The sequence below is a fragment of the Megachile rotundata genome, chromosome 6, assembly GCF_050947335.1.
Source record: "Megachile rotundata isolate GNS110a chromosome 6, iyMegRotu1, whole genome shotgun sequence".
In the NCBI taxonomy this organism is placed as follows: domain Eukaryota; kingdom Metazoa; phylum Arthropoda; class Insecta; order Hymenoptera; family Megachilidae; genus Megachile; species Megachile rotundata.
In genome coordinates this window covers 617,187-645,120 of record NC_134988.1, presented here as the reverse complement: position 1 = coordinate 645,120, position 27,934 = coordinate 617,187, and positions in this window count along the sequence as shown.

The following is a 27,934-nucleotide window of genomic DNA, read 5'->3' as shown; positions in this document are numbered from 1 at the left end:
AGATTGTATTTGGGAGATTGTAATTGTATGATTGCGATTGTATGATTGTGATTGTATGATTGTGATGTATAATTGTAATTGCATGATTATGATTGTATGATTGTGATTGTATGATTGGGATTGTATGATTGTGATTGTATGATTGTGATTGTATGATTGTGATTGTATGAATTCGATTGTATGATTGCGATTGTATGATTGTGATTGTATGATTGTGATTGTATGATAGTGATTGTATGATTGTGATTGCATGATTGTAATTGTATGATTGCGATTGTATGATTGTGATTGTATGATTGCGATTGTATGATTGTGATTGTATGATTGCGATTGTATGATTGTGATTGTATGATTGTGATTGTATGATAGTGATTGTATGATTGTGATTGTATGATTGTAATTGTATGATTGTAATTGTATGATTGTGATTGTATGATTGAGATTGTATGATTGGGATTGTATGAATGTGATTGTATGCTTGCGATTGTATGATTGTGATTGTATGATTGTGATTGTATGATAGTGATTGTATGATTGTGATTGTATGATTGTATTTGGGAGATTGTATTTGGGAGATTGTATTTGGGAGATTGTATTTGGGAGATTGTAATTGTATGATTGCGATTGTATGATTGTGATTGTATGATTGCGATTGTATGATTGTGATTGTATGATTGCGATTGTATGAATTCGATTGTATGATTGCGATTGTATGATTGTGATTGTATGATTGTGATTGTATGACAGTGATTGTATGATTGTAATTGTATGATTGTAATTGTATGATTGTGATTGCATGATTGAGATTGTATGATTGAGATTGTATGAATGTGATTGTATGCTTGCGATTGTATGATTGTGATTGTATGATTGTGATTGTATGATTGTGATTGCATGATTTTGAATGTATGATTGTGGTTGTATGATTGTGATTGTATGATTGTGATTGTATGATTGTGATAGTATGATTGTGATTGTATGATTGTGATTGTATGATTGTGATTGTATGATTGTGATTGTATGATTGTATTTGGGAGATTGTATTTGGGAGATTGTAATTGTATGATTGCGATTGTATGATTGTGATTGTATGATTGTGATGTATGATTGTAATTGTATGATTATGATTGTATGATTGTGATTGTATGATTATGATTGTATGATTGTGATTGTATGATTGCGATTGTATGATTGTGATTGTATGATTATGATTGTATTTTTGTGATTGCATGATTGTGATTGTATGATTGTGGTTGTATGATTGTGATTGTATGATTGCGATTGTATGATTGTGATTGTATGATTGTGATTGTATGATTGTGATTGTATGATTGTGATTGTATGATTGTGATTGTATGATTGTGATTGTATGATTGTGATTGTATGATTGTGATTGTATGATTGTGATTGCATGATTTTGAATGTATGATTGTGATTGTATGATTGTGATTGCATGATTGTGATTGTATGGTTGTGATTGCATGATTTTGAATGTATGATTGTGATTGTATGATTGTGATTGTATGATTGTGATTGTATGATTGTGATTGTATGATTGTGATAGTGTGATTGTGATTGTATGATTGTGATTGTATGATTGTGATTGTATGGTTGTGATTGTATGATTGTGATTGTCTGATTGTGGTTGTGCGATTGCGATTGTACGATTGTGATTGTACGATTGTGATTGTATGATTGTGATTGTATGATTATGATTGTATGATTGTAATTGTATGATTATGATTGTATGATTGTGATTGCATGATTGTGATTGTATGATTGTGATTGCATGATTTTGAATGCATGATTGTGATTGCATGATTGTGATTGTATGATTGTGATTGTATGATTGTGATTGTATGATTGTGATTGTATGATTGTGATTGTATGATTGTGATTGTATGATTGTGATTGTCTGATTGTGGTTGTATGATTATGATTGTATGATTGTGATTGTATGATTGTGATTGTATGATTGTGATTGTATGATTGTGATTGTATGATTGTGATTGTATGATTGTGATTGTATGATTGTGATTGTATGATTGTGATTGCATGATTGTGATTGTATGATTGTGATTGCATGATTTTGAATGTATGATTGTGATTGCATGATTTTGAATGTATGATTGTGATTGTATGATTGTGATTGTATGATTGTAATTGTATGATTGTAATTGTATGATTGTGATTGTATGATTGAGATTGTATGATTGAGATTGTATGAATGTGATTGTATGCTTGCGATTGTATGATTGTGATTGTATGATTGTGATTGTATGATAGTGATTGTATGATTGTGATTGTATGATTGTGATTGTATGATTGTGATTGTATGATTGTATTTGGGAGATTGTATTTGGGAGATTGTAATTGTATGATTGCGATTGCATGATTGTGATTGTATGATTGTGATGTATGATTGTAATTGTATGATTATGATTGTATGATTGTGATTGTATGATTGTGATTGTATGATTGTGATTGTATGATTGTGATTGTATGATTGTGATTGTATGATTGTGATTGTATGATTGTGATTGTATGATTGTGATTGTATGATTGTGATTGTATGATTGTGATTGCATGATTGTGATTGTATGATTGCGATTGCATGATTTTGAATGTATGATTGTGATTGTATGATTGTGATTGCATGATTGTGATTGTATGGTTGTGATTGCATGATTTTCAATGTACGATTGTGATTGTATGATTGTGATTGTATGATTGTGATTGTATGATTTTGTGATTGTATGATTGTGATTGTATGATTGTGATTGTATGATTGTGATTGTATGATTGTGATTGTATGATTGTGATTGTATGATTGTGATTGTATGATTGTGATTGTATGATTGTGATTGTATGATTGTATTTGGGAGATTGTATTTGGGAGATTGTAATTGTATGATTGCGATTGTATGATTGTGATTGTATGATTGTGATGTATGGTTGTAATTGTATGATTATGATTGTATGATTGTGATTGTATGATTATGAATGTATGATTGTGATTGTATGATTGCGATTGTATGATTGTGATTGTATGATTATGATTGTATTTTTGTGATTGCATGATTGTGATTGTATGATTGTGATTGTATGATTGTGATTGTATGGTTGTGATTGTATGATTGTGATTGTCTGATTGTGGTTGTGCGATTGTGATTGTACGATTGTGATTGTACGATTGTGATTGTATGATTGTGATTGTATGATTATGATTGTATGATTGTGATTGCATGATTGTGATTGCATGATTGTGATTGCATGATTTTGAATGTATGATTGTGATTGCATGATTGTGATTGTTTGATTGTGCTTGTATGATTGTGATTGTATGATTGTGATAGTATAATTGTGATTGTATGATTGTGATTGTATGATTGTGATTGTATGATTATGATTGTATGATTGTGATTGTATGATTGTATTTGGGAGATTGTATTTGGGAGATTGTATTTGGGAGATTGTATTTGGGAGATTGTAATTGTATGATTGCGATTGTATGATTGTGATTGTATGATGGCGATTGTATGAATTCGATTGTATGATTGTGATTGTATGATTGTGATTGTATGATTGTGATTGTATGATTGTATTTGGGAGATTGTATTTGGGAGATTGCAATTGTATGATTGCGACTGTATGATTGTGATTGTATGATTGCGATTGTATGATTGTGATTGTATGATTGTGATGTATGATTGTAATTGTATGATTATGATTGTATGATTGTGATTGTATGAATGAGATTGTATGATTGAGATTGTATGATTGTGATTGTATGCTTGCGATTGTATGATTGTGATTGTATGATTGTGATTGTATGATTGTGATTGTATGATTGTGATTGTATGATTGTGATTGTATGATTGTGATTGTATGATTGTGATTGTATGATTGTGATTGTATGATTGTGATTGTATGATTGTGATTGTATGATTGTGATTGTATGATTGTGATTGTATGATTGTGATTGCGTGATTGTGACTGTATGATTGTGAATGCATGATTTTGAATGTATGATTGTGATTGTATGATTGTGATTGCATGATTGTGATTGTATGATTGTGATTGTATGATTGTGATTGTATGATTATGATTGTATGATTGTGATTGTATGATTGTATTTGGGAGATTGTATTTGGGAGATTGTATTTGGGAGATTGTAATTGTATGATTGCGATTGTATGATTGTGATTGTATGATTGCGATTGTATGAATTCGATTGTATGATTGTGATTGTATGATTGTGATTGTATGATTGTGATTGTATGATTGTATTTGGGAGATTGTATTTGGGAGATTGCAATTGTATGATTGCGACTGTATGATTGTGATTGTATGATTGCGATTGTATGATTGTGATTGTATGATTGTGATGTATGATTGTAATTGTATGATTATGATTGTATGACTGTGATTGTATGATTGAGATTGTATGATTGAGATTGTATGATTGTGATTGTATGCTTGCGATTGTATGATTGTGATTGTATGATTGTGATTGTATGATTGTGATTGTATGATTGTGATTGTATGATTGTGATTGTATGATTGTGATTGTATGATTGTGATTGTATGATTGTGATTGTATGATTGTGATTGTATGATTGTGATTGTATGATTGTGATTGTATGATTGTGATTGTATGATTGTGATTGTATGATTGTGATTGCGTGATTGTGACTGTATGATTGTGATTGCATGATTTTGAATGTATGATTGTGATTGTATGATTGTGATTGCATGATTGTGATTGTATGATTGTGATTGCATGATATTGAATGTATGATTGTGATTGTATGATTGTGATTGTATGATTGTGATTGTATGATTGTGATTGTATGATTGTGATTGTATGATTGTGATTGTATGATTGTGATTGCGTGATTGTGACTGTATGATTGTGATTGCATGATTTTGAATGTATGATTGTGATTGTATGATTGTGATTGCATGATTGTGATTGTATGATTGTGATTGCATGATATTGAATGTATGATTGTGATTGTATGATTGTGATTGTATGATTGTGATTGTATGATTGTGATTGTATGATTGTGATTGTATGATTATGATTGTATGATTGTGATTGCATGATTGTGATTGTATGATTGTGATTGCATGATTTTGTATGTATGATTGTGATTGCATGATTGTGATTGTATGATTGTGATTGTATGATTGTGATTGTATGATTGTATTTGGGAGATTGTATTTGGGAGATTGTGTTTGGGAGATTGTATTTGGGAGATTGTATTTGGGAGATTGTAATTGTATGATTGCGATTGTATGATTGTGATTGTACGATTGCGATTGTATGATTGCGATTGTATGATTGTGATGTATGATTGTAATTGTATGATTATGATTGTATGATTGTGATTGTATGATTGAGATTGTATGATTGAGATTGTATGAATGTGATTGTATGCTTGCGATTGTATGATTGTGATTGTATGATTGTGATTGTATGATTGTGATTGCATGATTTTGAATGTATGATTGTGATTGTATGATTGTGATTGTATGATTGTGATTGTATGATTGTATTTGGGAGATTGTATTTGGGAGATTGTAATTGTATGATTGCGATTGTATGATTGTGATTGTATGATTGTGATGTATGATTGTAATTGTATGATTATGATTGTATGATTGTGATTGTATGATTGTGATTGTCTGATTGTGGTTGTGCGATTGTGATTGTACGATTGTGATTGTACGATTGTGATTGTATGATTGTGATTGTATGATTATGATTGTATGATTGTGATTGCATGATTGTGATTGTATGTTTGTGATTGCATGATTTTGAATGTATGATTGTGATTGCATGATTGTGATTGGATGATTGTGATTGTATGATTGTGATTGTATGATTGTGATAGTATGATTGTGATTGAATGATTGTGATTGTATGATTGTGATTGTATGATTGTGATTGTATGATTATAATTGTATGATTGTGATTGTATGATTGTATTTGGGAGATTGTATTTGGGAGATTGTAATTGTATGATTGCGATTGTATGATTGTGATTGTATGATTGCAATTGTATGAATGCGATTGTATGATTGTGATTGTATGATTGTGATTGTATGATTGTGATTGTATGATTGTGATCGTATGATTGTATTTGGGAGATTGTAATTGTATGATTGCGATTGTATGATTGTGATTGCATGATTTTGAATGTATGATTGTGATTGTATGATTGTGATTGCATGATTGTGATTGTATGATTGTGATTGCATGGTTTTGAATGTATGATTGTGATTGTATGATTGTGATTGTATGATTGTGATTGTATGATTGTGATTGTATGATTGTGATTGTATGATTGTGATTGTATGATAGCGATTGTATGATTGTAATTGTATGATTGTAATTGTATGATTGTGATTGTATGATTGAGATTGTATGATTGAGATTGTATGAATGTGATTGTATGCTTGCGATTGTATGATTGTGATTGTATGATTGTGATTGTATGATAGTGATTGTATGATTGTGATTGTATGATTGTGATTGTATGATTGTGATTGTATGATTGTGATTGTATGATTGTGATTGTATGATTGTGATGTATGATTGTAATTGTATGATTATGATTGTATGATTGTGATTGCATGATTGTGATTGTATGATTGTGATTGCATGATTTTGAATGTATGATTGTGATTGCATGATTGTGATTGTATGATTGTGATTGTATGATTGTGATTGTATGATTGTGATTGTATGATTGTGATTGTATGATTGTGATTGTATGATTGTGATTGTCTGATTGTGGTTGTGCGATTGTGATTGTACGATTGTGATTGTACGATTGTGATTGTATGATTGTGATTGTATGATTATGATTGTATGATTGTGATTGCATGATTGTGATTGTATGTTTGTGATTGCATGATTTTGAATGTATGATTGTGATTGCATGATTGTGATTGGATGATTGTGATTGTATGATTGTGATGTATGATTGTAATTGTATGATTATGATTGTATGATTGTGATTGTATGATTGAGATTGTATGATTGAGATTGTATGAATGTGATTGTATGCTTGCGATTGTATGATTGTGATTGTATGATTGTGATTGTATGATTGTGATTGCATGATTTTGAATGTATGATTGTGATTGTATGATTGTGATTGTATGATTGTGATTGTATGATTGTGACAGTATGATTGTATTTGGGAGATTGTAATTGTATGATTGCGATTGTATGATTGTGACTGTATGATTGTGATGTATGATTGTAATTGTATGATTATGATTGTATGATTGTGATTGTATGATTATGATTGTATGATTGTGATTGTATGATTGCGATTGTATGATTGTGATTGTATGATTATGATTGTATTTTTGTGATTGCATGATTGTGATTGTATGATTGTGATTGTATGATTGTGATTGTATGATTGTGATTGTATGATTGTGATTGTATGAGTGTGATTGTCTGATTGTGGTTGTGCGATTGCGATTGTACGATTGTGAATGTACGATTGTGATTGTATGATTGTGATTGTATGATTGTGATTGTATGATTGTATTTGGGAGTTTGTATTTGGGATATTGTAATTGTATGATTGCGATTGTGTGATTGTGATTGTATGATTGCGATAGTATGATTGTGATTGTATGAATGTGATTGTATGATTGTGATGTATGATTGTAATTGTATGATTATGATTGTATGATTGTGATTGTATGATTGAGATTGTATGATTGTGATTGTATGCTTGCGATTGTATGATTGTGATTGTACGATTGTATTTGGGAGATTGTATTTGGGAGATTGTAATTGTATGATTGCGATTGTATGATTGTGATTGTATGATTGTGATGTATGATTGTATGATTGTGATTGTATGATTGTGATTGTATGATTGTGATTGTATGATTGTGATTGTATGATTGTGATTGTATGATTGTGATTGTATGATTGTGATTGTATGAGTATGGTTGTCTGATTGTGGTTGTGCGATTGTGATTGTACGATTGTGAATGTACGATTGTGATTGTATGATTGTGATTGTATGAATATGATTGTATGATTGTGATTGCATGATTGTGATTGTATGATTGTGATTGTATGATTGTGATTGTATGATTGTATTTGGGAGTTTGTATTTGGGATATTGTAATTGTATGATTGCGATTGTATGATTGTGATTGTATGATTGCGATGTATGATTGTAATTGTATGATTATGATTGTATGATTGTGATTGCATGATTGTGATTGTATGATTGTGATTGTATGATTGTGATTGTATGATTGTGATTGTATGATTATGATTGTATGATTGTGATTGCATGATTGTGACTGTATGATTGTGATTGCATGATTTTGAATGTATGATTGTGATTGCATGATTGTGATTGTATGATTGTGATTGTACGATTGTGATTGTATGATTGTATTTGGGAGATTGTAATTGTATGATTGCGATTGTATGATTGTGATTGTATGATTACGATTGTATGATTGTGATTGTATGATTTTGAATGTATGATTGTGATTGTATGATTGTGATTGTATGATTGTGATTGTATGATTGTGATTGTATGATTGTGATTGTATGATTGTGATAGAATGATTGTGATTGTATGATTGCGATTGTATGATTGTAATTGTATGATTGTAATTGTATGATTGTGATTGTATGATTGAGATTGTATGATTGAGATTGTATGAATGTGATTGTATGCTTGCGATTGTATGATTGTGATTGTATGATTGTGATTGTATGATTGTGATTGCATGATTTTGAATGTATGATTGTGATTGTATGATTGTGATTGTATGATTGTGATTGTATGATTGTGACAGTATGATTGTATTTGGGAGATTGTATTTGGGAGATTGTAATTGTATGATTGCGATTGTATGATTGTGATTGTATGATTGTGATGTATGATTGTAATTGTATGATTATGATTGTATGATTGTGATTGTATGATTATGATTGTATGATTGTGATTGTATGATTGCGATTGTATGATTGTGATTGTATGATTATGATTGTATTTTTGTGATTGCATGGTTGTGATTGTATGATTGTGATTGTATGATTGTGATTGTATGATTGTGATTGTATGATTGTGATTGTATGAGTGTGATTGTCTGATTGTGGTTGTGCGATTGCGATTGTACGATTGTGAATGTACGATTGTGATTGTATGATTGTGATTGTATGATTGTGATTGTATGATTGTATTTGGGAGTTTGTATTTGGGATATTGTAATTGTATGATTGCGATTGTGTGATTGTGATTGTATGATTGCGATAGTATGATTGTGATTGTATGAATGTGATTGTATGATTGTGATGTATGATTGTAATTGTATGATTATGATTGTATGATTGTGATTGTATGATTGAGATTGTATGATTGTGATTGTATGCTTGCGATTGTATGATTGTGATTGTATGATTGTATTTGGGAGATTGTATTTGGGAGATTGTAATTGTATGATTGCGATTGTATGATTGTGATTGTATGATTGTGATGTATGATTGTATGATTGTGATTGTATGATTGTGATTGTATGATTGTGATTGTATGATTGTGATTGTATGATTGTGATTGTATGATTGTGATTGTATGATTGTGATTGTATGAGTATGGTTGTCTGATTGTGGTTGTGCGATTGTGATTGTACGATTGTGAATGTACGATTGTGATTGTATGATTGTGATTGTATGAATATGATTGTATGATTGTGATTGCATGATTGTGATTGTATGATTGTGATTGTATGATTGTGATTGTATGATTGTATTTGGGAGTTTGTATTTGGGATATTGTAATTGTATGATTGCGATTGTATGATTGTGATTGTATGATTGCGATGTATGATTGTAATTGTATGATTATGATTGTATGATTGTGATTGCATGATTGTGATTGTATGATTGTGATTGTATGATTGTGATTGTATGATTGTGATTGTATGATTATGATTGTATGATTGTGATTGCATGATTGTGACTGTATGATTGTGATTGCATGATTTTGAATGTATGATTGTGATTGCATGATTGTGATTGTATGATTGTGATTGTACGATTGTGATTGTATGATTGTATTTGGGAGATTGTAATTGTATGATTGCGATTGTATGATTGTGATTGTATGATTACGATTGTATGATTGTGATTGTATGATTTTGAATGTATGATTGTGATTGTATGATTGTGATTGTATGATTGTGATTGTATGATTGTGATTGTATGATTGTGATTGTATGATTGTGATAGAATGATTGTGATTGTATGATTGCGATTGTATGATTGTAATTGTATGATTGTAATTGTATGATTGTGATTGTATGATTGAGATTGTATGATTGAGATTGTATGAATGTGATTGTATGCTTGCGATTGTATGATTGTGATTGTATGATTGTGATTGTATGATAGTGATTGTATGATTGTGATTGTATGATTGTGATTGCATGATTGTGATTGTATGATTGTGATTGCATGATTTTGAATGTATGATTGTGATTGTATGATTGTGGTTGTATGATTGTAATTGTATGATTGTAATTGTATGATTGTGATTGTATGATTGAGATTGTATGAATGTGATTGTATGAATGTGATTGTATGCTTGCGATTGTATGATTGTGATTGTATGATTGTGATTGTATGATTGTGATTGTATGATTGTGATTGTATGATAGTGATTGTATGATTTTGATTGTATGATTGTGATTGTATGATTGTGATAGTATGATTGTGATTGTATGATTGTGATTGTATGATTGTGATTGTATGATTGTATTTGGGAGATTGTATTTGGGAGATTGTAATTGTATGATTGCGATTGTATGATTGTGATTGTATGATTGCGATTGTATGAATTCGATTGTATGATTGTGATTGTATGATTGTGATTGTATGATTGTGATTGTATGATTGCGATTGTATGATTGTGATTGTATGATAGTGATTGTATGATTGTGATTGTATGATTGTGATTGTATGATTGTGATTGTATGATTGTGATTGTATGATTGTGATTGTATGAATGTGATTGTATGCTTGCGATTGTATGATTGTGATTGTATGATTGTGATTGTATGATAGTGATTGTATGATTGTGATTGTATGATTGTGATTGTATGATTGTGATTGTATGATTGTGATTGTATGATTGTGATTGTATGATTGTGATTGTATGATTGTGATTGTATGATTGTGATTGTATGATTGTGATTGCATGATTGTGATTGTATGATTGTGATTGCATGATTTTGAATGTATGATTGTGATTGTATGATTGTGATTGCATGATTGTGATTGTATGGTTGTGATTGCATGATTTTGAATGTATGATTGTGATTGTATGATTGTGATTGTATGATTGTGATTGTATGATTGTGATAGTATGATTGTGATTGTATGATTGTGATTGTATGATTGTGATTGTATGATTGTGATTGTATGATTGTATTTGGGAGATTGTATTTGGGAGATTGTAATTGTATGATTGCGATTGTATGATTGCGATTGTATGAATTCGATTGTATGATTGTGATTGTATGATTGTGATTGTATGATTGTGATTGTATGATTGCGATTGTATGATTGTGATTGTATGATTGCGATTGTATGAATTCGATTGTATGATTGCGATTGTATGATTGTGATTGTATGATTGTGATTGTATGATAGTGATTGTATGATTGTGGTTGTATGATTGTAATTGTATGATTGTAATTGTATGATTGTGATTGTATGATTGAGATTGTATGATTGAGATTGTATGATTGTAATTGTATGATTGTAATTGTATGATTGTGATTGTATGATTGAGATTGTATGATTGAGATTGTATGAATGTGATTGTATGCTTGCGATTGTATGATTGTGATTGTATGATTGTGATTGTATGATAGTGATTGTATGATTGTGATTGTATGATTGTGTTAGTATGATTGTGATTGTATGATTGTGATTGTATGATTGTAATTGTATGATTGTAATTGTATGATTGTGATTGTATGATTGAGATTGTATGATTGAGATTGTATGAATGTGATTGTATGCTTGCGATTGTATGATTGTGATTGTATGATTGTGATTGTATGATAGTGATTGTATGATTGTGATTGTATGATTGTGATTGCATGATTGTGATTGTATGATTGTGATTGCATGATTGTGATTGTATGATTGTGATTGCATGATTTTGAATGTATGATTGTGATTGTATGATTGTAATTGCATGATTGTGATTGTATGATTGCGATTGCATGATTTTGAATGTATGATTGTGATTGTATGATTGTGATTGCGTGATTGTGATTGTATGGTTGTGATTGCATGATTTTGAATGTATGATTGTGATTGTATGATTGTGATTGCATGATTGTGATTGTATGGTTGTGATTGCATGATTTTGAATGTATGATTGTGATTGTATGATTGTGATTGTATGATTGTGATTGTATGATTGTGATAGTATGACTGTGATTGTATGATTGTGATTGTATGATTGTGATTGTATGATTGTGATTGTATGATTGTATTTGGGAGATTGTATTTGGGAGATTGTAATTGTATGATTGCGATTGTATGATTGCGATTGTATGATTGCGATTGTATGAATTCGATTGTATGATTGTGATTGTATGATTGTGATTGTATGATTGTGATTGTATGATTGCGATTGTATGATTGTGATTGTATGATTGCGATTGTATGAATTCGATTGTATGATTGCGATTGTATGATTGTGATTGTATGATTGTGATTGTATGATAGTGATTGTATGATTGTGATTGTATGATTGTAATTGTATGATTGTAATTGTATGATTGTGATTGTATGATTGAGATTGTATGATTGAGATTGTACGAATGTGATTGTATGCTTGCGATTGTATGATTGTGATTGTATGATTGTGATTGTATGATTGAGATTGCATGATTGTGATTGTATGATTGTGATTGTATGATTGTGATTGTATGATTGTGATTGTCTGATTGTGGTTGTGCGATTGTGATTGTACGATTGTGATTGTACGATTGTGATTGTATGATTGTGATTGTATGATTATGATTGTATGATTGTGATTGCATGATTGTGATTGTATGTTTGTGATTGCATGATTTTGAATGTATGATTGTGATTGCATGATTGTGATTGGATGATTGTGATTGTATGATTGTGATGTATGATTGTAATTGTATGATTATGATTGTATGATTGTGATTGTATGATTGAGATTGTATGATTGAGATTGTATGAATGTGATTGTATGCTTGCGATTGTATGATTGTGATTGTATGATTGTGATTGTATGATTGTGATTGCATGATTTTGAATGTATGATTGTGATTGTATGATTGTGATTGTATGATTGTGACTGTATGATTGTATTTGGGAGATTGTATTTGGGAGATTGTAATTGTATGATTGCGATTGTATGATTGTGATTGTATGATTGTGATGTATGATTGTAATTGTATGATTATGATTGTATGATTGTGATTGTATGATTATGATTGTATGATTGTGATTGTATGATTGCGATTGTATGATTGTGATTGTATGATTATGATTGTATTTTTGTGATTGCATGATTGTGATTGTATGATTGTGATTGTATGATTGTGATTGTATGATTGTGATTGTATGATTGTGATTGTATGAGTGTGATTGTCTGATTGTGGTTGTGCGATTGCGATTGTACGATTGTGAATGTACGATTGTGATTGTATGATTGTGATTGTATGATTGTGATTGTATGATTGTATTTGGGAGATTGTATTTGGGATATTGTAATTGTATGATTGCGATTGTGTGATTGTGATTGTATGATTGCGATAGTATGATTGTGATTGTATGAATGTGATTGTATGATTGTGATGTATGATTGTAATTGTATGATTATGATTGTATGATTGTGATTGTATGATTGAGATTGTATGATTGTGATTGTATGCTTGCGATTGTATGATTGTGATTGTATGATTGTATTTGGGAGATTGTATTTGGGAGATTGTAATTGTATGATTGCGATTGTATGATTGTGATTGTATGATTGTGATGTATGATTGTAATTGTATGATTATGATTGTATGATTGTGATTGTATGATTGTGATTGTATGATTGTGATTGTATGATTGTGATTGTATGATTGTGATTGTATGATTGTGATTGTATGATTGTGATTGTATGATTGTGATTGTATGAGTATGGTTGTCTGATTGTGGTTGTGCGATTGTGATTGTACGATTGTGAATGTACGATTGTGATTGTATGATTGTGATTGTATGAATATGATTGTATGATTGTGATTGCATGATTGTGATTGTATGATTGTGATTGTATGATTGTGATTGTATGATCGTATTTGGGAGTTTGTATTTGGGATATTGTAATTGTATGATTGCGATTGTATGATTGTGATTGTATGATTGCGATGTATGATTGTAATTGTATGATTATGATTGTATGATTGTGATTGCATGATTGTGATTGTATGATTGTGATTGTATGATTGTGATTGTATGATTATGATTGTATGATTGTGATTGCATGATTGTGACTGTATGATTGTGATTGCATGATTTTGAATGTATGATTGTGATTGCATGATTGTGATTGTATGATTGTGATTGTACGATTGTGATTGTATGATTGTATTTGGGAGATTGTATTTGGGAGATTGTAATTGTATGATTGCGATTGTATGATTGTGATTGTATGATTACGATTGTATGATTGTGATTGTATGATTTTGAATGTATGATTGTGATTGTATGATTGTGATTGTATGATTGTGATTGTATGATTGTGATTGTATGATTGTGATTGTATGATTGTGATTGTATGATTGTGATTGTATGATTGTGATTGTATGATTGTGATTGTATGATTGTGATTGCATGATTGTGATTGTATGATTGTGATTGCATGATTTTGAATGTATGATTGTGATTGTATGATTGTGATTGCATGATTGTGATTGTATGGTTGTGATTGCATGATTTTGAATGTATGATTGTGATTGTATGATTGTGATTGTATGATTGTGATTGTATGATTGTGATAGTATGATTGTGATTGTATGATTGTGATTGTATGATTGTGATTGTATGATTGTATTTGGGAGATTGTATTTGGGAGATTGTAATTGTATGATTGCGATTGTATGATTGTGATTGTATGATTGCGATTGTATGAATTCGATTGTATGATTGTGATTGTATGATTGTGATTGTATGATTGTGATTGTATGATTGCGATTGTATGATTGTGATTGTATGATAGTGATTGTATGATTGTGATTGTATGATTGTGATTGTATGATTGTGATTGTATGATTGTGATTGTATGATTGTGATTGTATGAATGTGATTGTATGCTTGCGATTGTATGATTGTGATTGTATGATTGTGATTGTATGATAGTGATTGTATGATTGTGATTGTATGATTGTGATTGTATGATTGTGATTGTATGATTGTGATTGTGTGATTGTGATTGTATGATTGTGATTGTATGATTGTGATTGTATGATTGTGATTGTATGATTGTGATTGCATGATTGTGATTGTATGATTGTGATTGCATGATTTTGAATGTATGATTGTGATTGTATGATTGTGATTGCATGATTGTGATTGTATGGTTGTGATTGCATGATTTTGAATGTATGATTGTGATTGTATGATTGTGATTGTATGATTGTGATTGTATGATTGTGATAGTATGATTGTGATTGTATGATTGTGATTGTATGATTGTGATTGTATGATTGTGATTGTATGATTGTATTTGGGAGATTGTATTTGGGAGATTGTAATTGTATGATTGCGATTGTATGATTGCGATTGTATGAATTCGATTGTATGATTGTGATTGTATGATTGTGATTGTATGATTGTGATTGTATGATTGCGATTGTATGATTGTGATTGTATGATTGCGATTGTATGAATTCGATTGTATGATTGCGATTGTATGATTGTGATTGTATGATTGTGATTGTATGATAGTGATTGTATGATTGTGGTTGTATGATTGTAATTGTATGATTGTAATTGTATGATTGTGATTGTATGATTGAGATTGTATGATTGAGATTGTATGATTGTAATTGTATGATTGTAATTGTATGATTGTGATTGTATGATTGAGATTGTATGATTGAGATTGTATGAATGTGATTGTATGCTTGCGATTGTATGATTGTGATTGTATGATTGTGATTGTATGATAGTGATTGTATGATTGTGATTGTATGATTGTGTTAGTATGATTGTGATTGTATGATTGTGATTGTATGATTGTAATTGTATGATTGTAATTGTATGATTGTGATTGTATGATTGAGATTGTATGATTGAGATTGTATGAATGTGATTGTATGCTTGCGATTGTATGATTGTGATTGTATGATTGTGATTGTATGATAGTGATTGTATGATTGTGATTGTATGATTGTGATTGCATGATTGTGATTGTATGATTGTGATTGCATGATTGTGATTGTATGATTGTGATTGCATGATTTTGAATGTATGATTGTGATTGTATGATTGTAATTGCATGATTGTGATTGTATGATTGCGATTGCATGATTTTGAATGTATGATTGTGATTGTATGATTGTGATTGCATGATTGTGATTGTATGGTTGTGATTGCATGATTTTGAATGTATGATTGTGATTGTATGATTGTGATTGCATGATTGTGATTGTATGGTTGTGATTGCATGATTTTGAATGTATGATTGTGATTGTATGATTGTGATTGTATGATTGTGATTGTATGATTGTGATAGTATGACTGTGATTGTATGATTGTGATTGTATGATTGTGATTGTATGATTGTGATTGTATGATTGTATTTGGGAGATTGTATTTGGGAGATTGTAATTGTATGATTGCGATTGTATGATTGCGATTGTATGATTGCGATTGTATGAATTCGATTGTATGATTGTGATTGTATGATTGTGATTGTATGATTGTGATTGTATGATTGCGATTGTATGATTGTGATTGTATGATTGCGATTGTATGAATTCGATTGTATGATTGCGATTGTATGATTGTGATTGTATGATTGTGATTGTATGATAGTGATTGTATGATTGTGATTGTATGATTGTAATTGTATGATTGTAATTGTATGATTGTGATTGTATGATTGAGATTGTATGATTGAGATTGTATGAATGTGATTGTATGCTTGCGATTGTATGATTGTGATTGTATGATTGTGATTGTATGATTGAGATTGCATGATTGTGATTGTATGATTGTGATTGTATGATTGTGATTGTATGATTGTGATTGTCTGATTGTGGTTGTGCGATTGTGATTGTACGATTGTGATTGTACGATTGTGATTGTATGATTGTGATTGTATGATTATGATTGTATGATTGTGATTGCATGATTGTGATTGTATGTTTGTGATTGCATGATTTTGAATGTATGATTGTGATTGCATGATTGTGATTGGATGATTGTGATTGTATGATTGTGATGTATGATTGTAATTGTATGATTATGATTGTATGATTGTGATTGTATGATTGAGATTGTATGATTGAGATTGTATGAATGTGATTGTATGCTTGCGATTGTATGATTGTGATTGTATGATTGTGATTGTATGATTGTATTTGGGAGATTGTATTTGGGATATTGTAATTGTATGATTGCGATTGTGTGATTGTGATTGTATGATTGCGATAGTATGATTGTGATTGTATGAATGTGATTGTATGATTGTGATGTATGATTGTAATTGTATGATTATGATTGTATGATTGTGATTGTATGATTGAGATTGTATGATTGTGATTGTATGCTTGCGATTGTATGATTGTGATTGTATGATTGTATTTGGGAGATTGTATTTGGGAGATTGTAATTGTATGATTGCGATTGTATGATTGTGATTGTATGATTGTGATGTATGATTGTAATTGTATGATTATGATTGTATGATTGTGATTGTATGATTGTGATTGTATGATTGTGATTGTATGATTGTGATTGTATGATTGTGATTGTATGATTGTGATTGTATGATTGTGATTGTATGAGTATGGTTGTCTGATTGTGGTTGTGCGATTGTGATTGTACGATTGTGAATGTACGATTGTGATTGTATGATTGTGATTGTATGAATATGATTGTATGATTGTGATTGCATGATTGTGATTGTATGATTGTGATTGTATGATTGTGATTGTATGATCGTATTTGGGAGTTTGTATTTGGGATATTGTAATTGTATGATTGCGATTGTATGATTGTGATTGTATGATTGCGATGTATGATTGTAATTGTATGATTATGATTGTATGATTGTGATTGCATGATTGTGATTGTATGATTGTGATTGTATGATTGTGATTGTATGATTATGATTGTATGATTGTGATTGCATGATTGTGACTGTATGATTGTGATTGCATGATTTTGAATGTATGATTGTGATTGCATGATTGTGATTGTATGATTGTGATTGTACGATTGTGATTGTATGATTGTATTTGGGAGATTGTATTTGGGAGATTGTAATTGTATGATTGCGATTGTATGATTGTGATTGTATGATTACGATTGTATGAATATGATTGTATGATTGTGATTGCATGATTGTGATTGTATGATTGTGATTGTATGATCGTATTTGGGAGTTTGTATTTGGGATATTGTAATTGTATGATTGCGATTGTATGATTGTGATTGTATGATTGCGATGTATGATTGTAATTGTATGATTATGATTGTATGATTGTGATAGCATGATTGTGATTGTATGATTGTGATTGTATGATTGTAATTGTATGATTGTAATTGTATGATTGTGATTGTATGATTGAGATTGTATGATTGAGATTGTATGAATGTGATTGTATGCTTGCGATTGTATGATTGTGATTGTATGATTGTGATTGTATGATTGAGATTGCATGATTGTGATTGTATGATTGTGATTGTATGATTGTGATTGTATGATTGTGATTGTCTGATTGTGGTTGTGCGATTGTGATTGTACGATTGTGATTGTACGATTGTGATTGTATGATTGTGATTGTATGATTATGATTGTATGATTGTGATTGCATGATTGTGATTGTATGTTTGTGATTGCATGATTTTGAATGTATGATTGTGATTGCATGATTGTGATTGGATGATTGTGATTGTATGATTGTGATGTATGATTGTAATTGTATGATTATGATTGTATGATTGTGATTGTATGATTGAGATTGTATGATTGAGATTGTATGAATGTGATTGTATGCTTGCGATTGTATGATTGTGATTGTATGATTGTGATTGTATGATTGTGATTGCATGATTTTGAATGTATGATTGTGATTGTATGATTGTGATTGTATGATTGTGACTGTATGATTGTATTTGGGAGATTGTATTTGGGAGATTGTAATTGTATGATTGCGATTGTATGATTGTGATTGTATGATTGTGATGTATGATTGTAATTGTATGATTATGATTGTATGATTGTGATTGTATGATTATGATTGTATGATTGTGATTGTATGATTGCGATTGTATGATTGTGATTGTATGATTATGATTGTATTTTTGTGATTGCATGATTGTGATTGTATGATTGTGATTGTATGATTGTGATTGTATGATTGTGATTGTATGATTGTGATTGTATGAGTGTGATTGTCTGATTGTGGTTGTGCGATTGCGATTGTACGATTGTGAATGTACGATTGTGATTGTATGATTGTGATTGTATGATTGTGATTGTATGATTGTATTTGGGAGATTGTATTTGGGATATTGTAATTGTATGATTGCGATTGTGTGATTGTGATTGTATGATTGCGATAGTATGATTGTGATTGTATGAATGTGATTGTATGATTGTGATGCATGATTGTAATTGTATGATTATGATTGTATGATTGTGATTGTATGATTGAGATTGTATGATTGTGATTGTATGCTTGCGATTGTATGATTGTGATTGTATGATTGTATTTGGGAGATTGTATTTGGGAGATTGTAATTGTATGATTGCGATTGTATGATTGTGATTGTATGATTGTGATGTATGATTGTAATTGTATGATTATGATTGTATGATTGTGATTGTATGATTGTGATTGTATGATTGTGATTGTATGATTGTGATTGTATGATTGTGATTGTATGATTGTGATTGTATGATTGTGATTGTATGAGTATGGTTGTCTGATTGTGGTTGTGCGATTGTGATTGTACGATTGTGAATGTACGATTGTGATTGTATGATTGTGATTGTATGAATATGATTGTATGATTGTGATTGCATGATTGTGATTGTATGATTGTGATTGTATGATTGTGATTGTATGATCGTATTTGGGAGTTTGTATTTGGGATATTGTAATTGTATGATTGCGATTGTATGATTGTGATTGTATGATTGCGATGTATGATTGTAATTGTATGATTATGATTGTATGATTGTGATTGCATGATTGTGATTGTATGATTGTGATTGTATGATTGTGATTGTATGATTATGATTGTATGATTGTGATTGCATGATTGTGACTGTATGATTGTGATTGCATGATTTTGAATGTATGATTGTGATTGCATGATTGTGATTGTATGATTGTGATTGTACGATTGTGATTGTATGATTGTATTTGGGAGATTGTATTTGGGAGATTGTAATTGTATGATTGCGATTGTATGATTGTGATTGTATGATTACGATTGTATGATTGTGATTGTATGATTTTGAATGTATGATTGTGATTGTATGATTGTGATTGTATGATTGTGATTGTATGATTGTGATTGTATGATTGTGATTGTATGATTGTGATTGTATGATTGTGATTGTATGATTGTGTTAGTATGATTGTGATTGTATGATTGTGATTGTATGATTGTAATTGTATGATTGTAATTGTATGATTGTGATTGTATGATTGAGATTGTATGATTGAGATTGTATGAATGTGATTGTATGCTTGCGATTGTATGATTGTGATTGTATGATTGTGATTGTATGATAGTGATTGTATGATTGTGATTGTATGATTGTGATTGCATGATTGTGATTGTATGATTGTGATTGCATGATTGTGATTGTATGATTGTGATTGCATGATTTTGAATGTATGATTGTGATTGTATGATTGTAATTGCATGATTGTGATTGTATGATTGCGATTGCATGATTTTGAATGTATGATTGTGATTGTATGATTGTGATTGCATGATTGTGATTGTATGGTTGTGATTGCATGATTTTGAATGTATGATTGTGATTGTATGATTGTGATTGCATGATTGTGATTGTATGGTTGTGATTGCATGATTTTGAATGTATGATTGTGATTGTATGATTGTGATTGTATGATTGTGATTGTATGATTGTGATAGTATGACTGTGATTGTATGATTGTGATTGTATGATTGTGATTGTATGATTGTGATTGTATGATTGTATTTGGGAGATTGTATTTGGGAGATTGTAATTGTATGATTGCGATTGTATGATTGCGATTGTATGATTGCGATTGTATGAATTCGATTGTATGATTGTGATTGTATGATTGTGATTGTATGATTGTGATTGTATGATTGCGATTGTATGATTGTTATTGTATGATTGCGATTGTATGAATTCGATTGTATGATTGCGATTGTATGATTGTGATTGTATGATTGTGATTGTATGATAGTGATTGTATGATTGTGATTGTATGATTGTAATTGTATGATTGTAATTGTATGATTGTGATTGTATGATTGAGATTGTATGATTGAGATTGTATGAATGTGATTGTATGCTTGCGATTGTATGATTGTGATTGTATGATTGTGATTGTATGATTGAGATTGCATGATTGTGATTGTATGATTGTGATTGTATGATTGTGATTGTATGATTGTGATTGTCTGATTGTGGTTGTGCGATTGTGATTGTACGATTGTGATTGTACGATTGTGATTGTATGATTGTGATTGTATGATTATGATTGTATGATTGTGATTGCATGATTGTGATTGTATGTTTGTGATTGCATGATTTTGAATGTATGATTGTGATTGCATGATTGTGATTGGATGATTGTGATTGTATGATTGTGATGTATGATTGTAATTGTATGATTATGATTGTATGATTGTGATTGTATGATTGAGATTGTATGATTGAGATTGTATGAATGTGATTGTATGCTTGCGATTGTATGATTGTGATTGTATGATTGTGATTGTATGATTGTGATTGCATGATTTTGAATGTATGATTGTGATTGTATGATTGTGATTGTATGATTGTGACTGTATGATTGTATTTGGGAGATTGTATTTGGGAGATTGTAATTGTATGATTGCGATTGTATGATTGTGATTGTATGATTGTGATGTATGATTGTAATTGTATTATTATGATTGTATGATTGTGATTGTATGATTATGATTGTATGATTGTGATTGTATGATTGCGATTGTATGATTGTGATTGTATGATTATGATTGTATTTTTGTGATTGCATGATTGTGATTGTATGATTGTGATTGTATGATTGTGATTGTATGATTGTGATTGTATGATTGTGATTGTATGAGTGTGATTGTCTGATTGTGGTTGTGCGATTGCGATTGTACGATTGTGAATGTACGATTGTGATTGTATGATTGTGATTGTATGATTGTGATTGTATGATTGTATTTGGGAGATTGTATTTGGGATATTGTAATTGTATGATTGCGATTGTGTGATTGTGATTGTATGATTGCGATAGTATGATTGTGATTGTATGAATGTGATTGTATGATTGTGATGTATGATTGTAATTGTATGATTATGATTGTATGATTGTGATTGTATGATTGAGATTGTATGATTGTGATTGTATGCTTGCGATTGTATGATTGTGATTGTATGATTGTATTTGGGAGATTGTATTTGGGAGATTGTAATTGTATGATTGCGATTGTATGATTGTGATTGTATGATTGTGATGTATGATTGTAATTGTATGATTATGATTGTATGATTGTGATTGTATGATTGTGATTGTATGATTGTGATTGTATGATTGTGATTGTATGATTGTGATTGTATGATTGTGATTGTATGATTGTGATTGTATGAGTATGGTTGTCTGATTGTGGTTGTGCGATTGTGATTGTACGATTGTGAATGTACGATTGTGATTGTATGATTGTGATTGTATGAATATGATTGTATGATTGTGATTGCATGATTGTGATTGTATGATTGTGATTGTATGATTGTGATTGTATGATTGTGATTGTATGATTGTATTTGGGAGATTGTATTTGGGAGATTGTAATTGTATGATTGCGATTGTATGATTGCGATTGTATGATTGCGATTGTATGAATTCGATTGTATGATTGTGATTGTATGATTGTGATTGTATGATTGTGATTGTATGATTGCGATTGTATGATTGTGATCGTATGATTGTGATCGTATGATTGCGATTGTATGAATTCGATTGTATGATTGCGATTGTATGATTGTGATTGTATGATAGTGATTGTATGATTGTGGTTGTATGATTGTAATTGTATGATTGTAATTGTATGATTGTGATTGTATGATTGTGATTGTATGATTGAGATTGTATGATTGAGATTGTATGATTGTAATTGTATGATTGTAATTGTATGATTGTGATTGTATGATTGAGATTGTATGATTGAGATTGTATGAATGTGATTGTATGCTTGCGATTGTATGATTGTGATTGTATGATTGTGATTGTATGATAGTGATTGTATGATTGTGATTGTATGATTGTGTTAGTATGATTGTGATTGTATGATTCAGATTGTATGATTGTAATTGTATGATTGTAATTGTATGATTGTGATTGTATGATTGAGATTGTATGATTGAGATTGTATGAATGTGATTGTATGCTTGCGATTGTATGATTGTGATTGTATGATTGTGATTGTATGATTGTGATTGCATGATTGTGATTGTATGGTTGTGATTGCATGATTTTGAATGTATGATTGTGATTGTATGATTGTGATTGCATGATTGTGATTGTATGGTTGTGATTGCATGATTTTGAATGTATGATTGTGATTGTATGATTGTGATTGTATGATTGTGATTGTATGATTGTGATAGTATGACTGTGATTGTATGATTGTGATTGTATGATTGTGATTGTATGATTGTGATTGTATGATTGTATTTGGGAGATTGTATTTGGGAGATTGTAATTGTATGATTGCGATTGTATGATTGCGATTGTATGATTGCGATTGTATGAATTCGATTGTATGATTGTGATTGTATGATTGTGATTGTATGATTGTGATTTTATGATTGCGATTGTATGATTGTGATTGTATGATTGCGATTGTATGAATTCGATTGTATGATTGCGATTGTATGATTGTGATTGTATGATTGTGATTGTATGATAGTGATTGTATGATTGTGATTGTATGATTGTAATTGTATGATTGTAATTGTATGATTGTGATTGTATGATTGAGATTGTATGATTGAGATTGTATGAATGTGATTGTATGCTTGCGATTGTATGATTGTGATTGTATGATTGTGATTGTATGATTGTGATTGCATGATTGTGATTGTATGATTGTGATTGCATGATTTTGAATGTATGATTGTGATTGTATGATTGTGATTGTATGATTGTGATTGTATGATTGTGATTGTATGATTGTGATTGTATGATTGTGATTGCATGATTGTGATTGTATGATTGTGATTGCATGATTTTGAATGTATGATTGTGATTGTATGATTGTGATTGCATGATTGTGATTGTATGGTTGTGATTGCATGATTTTGAATGTATGATTGTGATTGTATGATTGTGATTGTATGATTGTGATTGTATGATTGTGATTGTATGATTGTGATAGTATGATTGTGATTGTATGATTGTGATTGTGTGATTGTGATTGTATGATTGTGATTGTATGATTGTATTTGGGAGATTGTATTTGGGAGATTGTAATTGTATGATTGCGATTGTATGATTGCGATTGTATGATTGCGATTGTATGAATGTGATTGTATGCTTGCGATTGTATGATTGTGATTGTATGATTGTGATTGTATGATAGTGATTGTATGATTGTGATTGTATGATTGTAATTGTATGATTGTAATTGTATGATTGTGATTGTATGATTGAGATTGTATGATTGAGATTGTATGATTGTAATTGTATGATTGTAATTGTATGATTGTGATTGTATGATTGAGATTGTATGATTGAGATTGTATGAATGTGATTGTATGCTTGCGATTGTATGATTGTGATTGTATGATAGTGATTGTATGATTGTGATTGTATGATTGTGATAGTATGATTGTGATTGTATGATTGTGATTGTGTGATTGTGATTGTATGATTGTGATTGTATGATTGTATTTGGGAGATTGTATTTGGGAGATTGTAATTGTATGATTGCGATTGTATGATTGCGATTGTATGATTGCGATTGTATGAATGTGATTGTATGCTTGCGATTGTATGATTGTGATTGTATGATTGTGATTGTATGATAGTGATTGTATGATTGTGATTGTATGATTGTAATTGTATGATTGTAATTGTATGATTGTGATTGTATGATTGAGATTGTATGATTGAGATTGTATGATTGTAATTGTATGATTGTAATTGTATGATTGTGATTGTATGATTGAGATTGTATGATTGAGATTGTATGAATGTGATTGTATGCTTGCGATTGTATGATTGTGATTGTATGATAGTGATTGTATGATTGTGATTGTATGATTGTGATAGTATGATTGTGATTGTATGATTGTGATTGTATGATTGTAATTGTATGATTGTAATTGTATGATTGTGATTGTATGATTGAGATTGTATGATTGAGATTGTATGAATGTGATTGTATGCTTGCGATTGTATGATTGTGATTGTATGATTGTGATTGTATGATAGTGATTGTATGATTGTGATTGTATGATTGTGATTGCATGATTGTGACTGTATGATTGTGATTGCATGATTTTGAATGTATGATTGTGATTGTATGATTGTGGTTGTATGATTGTAATTGTATGATTGTAATTGTATTATTGTGATTGTATGATTGAGATTGTATGATTGTGATTGTATGATTGTGATTGTATGATTGTGATTGTATGATTGTGATTGTATGATTGTGATAGTATGATTGTGATTGTATGATTGTGATTGTATGATTGTGATTGTATGATTGTGATTGTATGATTGTGATTGTATGATTGTATTTGGGAGATTGTATTTGGGAGATTGTAATTGTATGATTGCGATTGTATGATTGTGATTGTATGATTGCGATTGTATGATTGCGATTGTATGAATTCGATTGTATGATTGCGATTGTATGATTGTGATTGTATGATTGTGATTGTATGATAGTGATTGTATGATTGTGATTGTATGATTGTAATTGTATGATTGTAATTGTATGATTGAGATTGTATGATTGAGATTGTATGATTGTAATTGTATGATTGTAATTGTATGATTGTGATTGTATGATTGAGATTGTATGATTGAGATTGTATGAATGTGATTGTATGCTTGCGATTGTATGATTGTGATTGTATGATTGTGATTGTATGATAGTGATTGTATGATTGTGATTGTATGATTGTGATAGTATGATTGTGATTGTATGATTGTGATTGTATGATTGTGATTGTATGATTGTGACTGTATGATTGTATTTGGGAGATTGTATTTGGGAGATTGTAATTGTATGATTGCGATTGTATGATTGTGATTGTATGATTGTGATGTATGATTGTAATTGTATGATTATGATTGTATGATTGTGATTGCATGATTGTGATTGTATGATTGTGATTGTATGATTGTGATTGTATGATCGTATTTGGGAGTTTGTATTTGGGATATTGTAATTGTATGATTGCGATTGTATGATTGTGATTGTATGATTGCGATGTATGATTGTAATTGTATGATTATGATTGTATGATTGTGATTGCATGATTGTGATTGTATGATTGTGATTGTATGATTGTGATTGTATGATTATGATTGTATGATTGTGATTGCATGATTGTGACTGTATGATTGTGATTGCATGATTTTGAATGTATGATTGTGATTGCATGATTGTGATTGTATGATTGTGATTGTACGATTGTGATTGTATGATTGTATTTGGGAGATTGTATTTGGGAGATTGTAATTGTATGATTGCGATTGTATGATTGTGATTGTATGATTACGATTGTATGATTGTGATTGTATGATTTTGAATGTATGATTGTGATTGTATGATTGTGATTGTATGATTGTGATTGTATGATTGTGATTGTATGATTGTGATTGTATGATTGTGATTGTATGATTGTGATTGTATGATTGTGATTGTATGATTGTGATTGTATGATTGTGATTGTATGATTGTGATTGCATGATTGTGATTGTATGATTGTGATTGCATGATTTTGAATGTATGATTGTGATTGTATGATTGTGATTGCATGATTGTGATTGTATGGTTGTGATTGCATGATTTTGAATGTATGATTGTGATTGTATGATTGTGATTGTATGATTGTGATTGTATGATTGTGATAGTATGATTGTGATTGTATGATTGTGATTGTATGATTGTGATTGTATGATTGTATTTGGGAGATTGTATTTGGGAGATTGTAATTGTATGATTGCGATTGTATGATTGTGATTGTATGATTGCGATTGTATGAATTCGATTGTATGATTGTGATTGTATGATTGTGATTGTATGATTGTGATTGTATGATTGCGATTGTATGATTGTGATTGTATGATAGTGATTGTATGATTGTGATTGTATGATTGTGATTGTATGATTGTGATT